A 4,351-nucleotide genomic window follows, 5' to 3' on the forward strand; every position below is an offset into this window, starting at 1 on the left:
TAGCAAATCAAATGCCTTAAAATTTGAAAATCTTAAAGAGCTTACATTAGCACTCATCAATTTGTTTACAAAGTCATTGCTAAATAGATCTATAAATTACATTCTCATATCGTCCGTCATTTGCAAGGTGAAAGGACTCTTTTGATTACGGTTTGCATCCTTCTATCCTTCAAAAGTTTTAAGAAGTGCCATGTGGTCACTGCATAAGAATGTGTATAAGGCTATACAAAATTTTGTCATTATAATCAACATCCTAAAGCTAATATTGATGTTGCGGAAGCCTGAAGAGAAGCACACACGATGCTCTCTTGTTGAAACAGAAACTAAACTGTTAGTTTCTGGTAGTAAACCTCGAATCCACGAGGGGTTTCCCTGAATCCACAAGGTGATAGGTCTGGAATCCACCAGAGAACACAAAAGACACAAGTCTGAATTTTTATTGATAATAAACTATGAAAAACGTGTACAGACTTAAGGGCCTATTTAAGGGCTCCTTAAAACTTGACTGACAAGAAAATATAATCTAAAATGACTCCTAATTGATACCTAACCATAACAGGAATCAAATTTGACCTAAAAACCATTAAATGCACCTAAAAACAAGAAAATAAATCACCTAAACCTAAAATAACGTTTTTTTTACATAAAAATATCAAAAATAATAAATTACAATAATTAAATAGTAAATTGTGTCCTACATCAAACCCCTCCACTTGAAACAAACTCATCCTCGAGTTCATCTTTGAAATCTGAAATCTCCCATGCTAAGAGAACAAATATTTTGAATACATCATCTTCTTTGTCTTCTTGCCAAACTGGAAAGTCATTAATTGGGCAACTTGAACTTCTTCTCCCTTGATGTTCATGTAATTGACAATATTCACTAAATAAGAGTCAATGATCAAATCAAATCTTTCTACCCCAATAAAATCAATAAACTTTGTTTCGATGTCTTCCAATAAAATAATAGGAGTTTGAATGTTGCAGTCATCTAACTTGATTTCATCAAGATCGTTGACAACTTACTCTATAATTTCTTCTTTAATGGTCTCTACTATTTCAAACTCTAGATCTTTCTCTATAATGGGGTCTTTATTAATCTCCTCTACAATCTTGATTTCAGGTTCTTCTTTGACTTCTCCATATTCTTCAAGAACAATATTTGCTTCAACATGTAATTCTTCCTTTAGCGGTGGAATATTTGGCTCTTCAAAATAATTCAAGTATGAACTTCTTGGCCAATAATAATCTTGTATTGTATACGACAAGATTTCTTCACAATCTAAAGAATAAAATTTGATAGCAACCATCTTTTTCATCTTTGGCCATGCTCAAATTTTATCTTTACCTTGTCGGATTCTATCAGATTGTACTCGTTCCCACCAACATAAGGCATACTTACTAAGTTTATACAAAGCAAGTCCAACTTTTCTCTCATAACAAATATTCTCATAGTCAAATAAATCCTCTAGATCAAGTAACCAATCAAGAAAATCTTCTTTTAAAAAATAACCATTAAAACTTGCAATTCTCTTATAAGGTCTATATGAAATTTGCTTACCAATAGGTTGCCCGTGAGTTATGTCTCCGTTGCAGTTATCCCTATTGGTTCCATTCTTTAACGGCGCCATCCTAGCATAGATATTTGTGAGTGCTTGTTGTACGTCACGTAATACTCGCTAAGTTATTCGTCGTTGTTGTGGTGGTGGTTACCGTCTCACCGGTTAGCAATCAGAACAGGGTAAGTCAAGGCTCTGATACCAACTGATGTCGCGGAAGCCTGAAGAGAAGCACACACGATGCTCTCTTGATGAAACAGAAACTAAACTGTTAGTTTTTGGTAGTAAACCTCGAATCCACGAGGGGTTTCCCTAAATCCACAAGGTGATAGGTCTGGAATCCACCAAAGAACACAAAAGACACAAGTCTGAATTTTTATTGATAATAAACTATGAAAAACGTTTACAGACTTAAGGGCATATTTAAGGGCTCCTTAAAACTTAACTGACAAGAAAATATAATCTAAAATAACTCCTAATTGATACCTAACCATAACAGGAATCAAATTTGACCTAAAAACCATTAAATGCACCTAAAAACAAGGAAATAAATCACCTAAACCTAAAATAACGTTTTTTTACATAAAAATACCAAAAATAATAAATTACAATAATTAAATAGTAAATTGTGTCCTACATCAAATATCCAATCTCAAAATGTGTGTAACCAATGTTACATATTATAACAAAAACCCAAAGAGACAACAAAAAGAGTTGTAGGTATATAAGAGAGAGAATCAGATCAAACACGTATTTCTATTTTTGCTTTCTTTGAGATTGAATTTCAAGACTGAAACTTAAAATCCAGAATTCCAACAAAAGCATAGAAAAACCTCTCTATCTAACAGATCAAAAAACTCTATAGAAAAGTACCAAATTTAATATGATATTACCAACTTTGCTTTGAAAGAAGATCACAAAGACATCACAATAAAGAATGAGATGGAATATACTCCCTTAGTCTACCATGCTTCCAATCAGCTAGTCTTCTTTTCCACTCTCCCCAACCACAAAATCCAATGCCAACTTTGCATTGAGAGGAACTTGTAATAATAATAATAATAATAATAATAATAAAGAAGCAAACAATAAAAATGAAACTATCAGTCCTTTTCATCTAATATGTAACTTAATAGATGGTCTTAGGCACTTTTTGATATATGAAATACCAAAACTTAAATCATATTTTTACCAGCAACTTTTTAAAACAAAATTAAAAACTTTACCAGTAATGTTTATGGAGGTATAATGGTGGCTTGAAGCTAGAAAGCGGAGGGAAACTGGCTGACAATGGAAAAATTCCTCAGATTTCTCTCTCTGCACCTAACGTTTGCTGTTTTGTATTTTGAATGAAGTCTGTAGAGGAGCATTCATAATAAGGGCAAAGGTGTAGAGACAGAATGTTTAAGGAAACAATGGAGAGAGTTTTAAAAAGAAATTAAAAACTTTACTGGTAATGCTTTTGGAGTAATACTGTTCTGAGCACAATGTGCAACCATACCAGCGGTTTTAAGTTTGCAACAATAACATTGAAACAAAATAGGAATACCCATTTAAGAAAAATAAAATGGTTCCTTTAATAGGCCTAATGAAAAGGTATAATTTTCAGTTTTTTTAAATGTAATCAAATTGCTTGGACATTCAATTGCAGATAAATATTATGCAATGGATTTTAAATTTTCCAATGTACTACCTAGGGCCATATCTTCAGTGTTATGACATGCAATCATGAATCACCCCTTCAACCCTGTTAGTCATTTATTTATTTTCATCAATAAGTAACCTTTTTAATCCTTTTCCTGGTAACAATGAAAAATAACCCACTATTTGCCTATTAGATTAAATAATCAATATACCAGCTTGGATCACAATGAAGTCTCACAAAATATACTTCAAAAATAGATATGGAAGAAGTAAAAACATAGCTCTACCTTTTCTCTTATGCACTTTGCCATTGCTGGAATTTGTAGATAGCTTCTAAACTCTATGGACTTGGTCCTTCGATGTGCATGGCAGAAAGCAAAAAGTAAAAGTCAATAGTAGGCTGATAGCTATGGATCTCAGCTTCCATGGTTATACCAAAATTAAAAATACAAACCTTAGCATAACTAAAAAATAAGGATCAAACAAAACCCCTAAAAAATGTAGATGCTACTCTTAAAATCAAATAAAGAAGTAATAAAAACAATGAAAGTCTTGAGATGAAACAATTAAACTAAACATAAAACCAAGCTTCAGATAACAATTACCTAAATATCAGTCATCTTAATCACAAGCATTCCACCAAAAAAATATATCTTGTAAAGGGAAAAAATTTATAGAATAGAGAGTCTAAATAAGTATATATTCAATAGAGAATGGAAGAGAAATACCAACATGAAAATCAACCATTTAGTATAACACATAATATATATAACTAAATAATGAAATATATTATGAGTACAGTTATATATTTTTGGTTATAGAGCCCTAATTAAATTTGTTTATAGTTACAGATTTCTAAACAAATTTGATTACCAAAACTTATCTACAAAAACAAATGAACAGATTATAAACCAACCAATCAAATCTTCATTAATTTTGACCCTCTCTTCAAGTAGAGAAACCCCCTGATAGGATTAAAATCAAAAGCACATTAAATTATCGAGTAGATTATAAAGTTAGCCTTAAAAAAAAAGCACAAAACCCCTTAGTAACAATCGGAAATTAAGCTAAAATTGAAATTAGTAAATATATCTTTGACTAAAAAAATCAAAATGAGAAGGAGGAAAATAGAAATCTGATAATAAGTC

The 4,351-nt window shown here is 31.4% G+C and overlaps 1 long non-coding RNA gene across 2 annotated transcripts; it reads right to left on the reverse strand.

Moving 5' to 3' along the window:
• Positions 1–427: 427 nt before the first annotated feature.
• Positions 428–3,891, reverse strand: LOC111994097 (uncharacterized). Of its 2 annotated transcripts, none has more exons than XR_002881040.2 (2): positions 3,491–3,891; positions 428–2,915 (listed from the first exon to the last, which is right to left on the reverse strand). It is a non-coding gene; the product is annotated as an uncharacterized LOC111994097 (long non-coding RNA). The 2 variants fall into 2 exon arrangements; XR_010630668.1 differs by having other exon boundaries at positions 3,011–3,891.
• Between the last annotated feature and the right edge of the window lie 460 nt (positions 3,892–4,351).

Source organism: Quercus suber, unplaced genomic scaffold, assembly GCF_002906115.3.
Source record: "Quercus suber isolate HL8 unplaced genomic scaffold, Cork oak 2.0 scaffold_170, whole genome shotgun sequence".
Lineage (NCBI taxonomy): Eukaryota > Viridiplantae > Streptophyta > Magnoliopsida > Fagales > Fagaceae > Quercus > Quercus suber.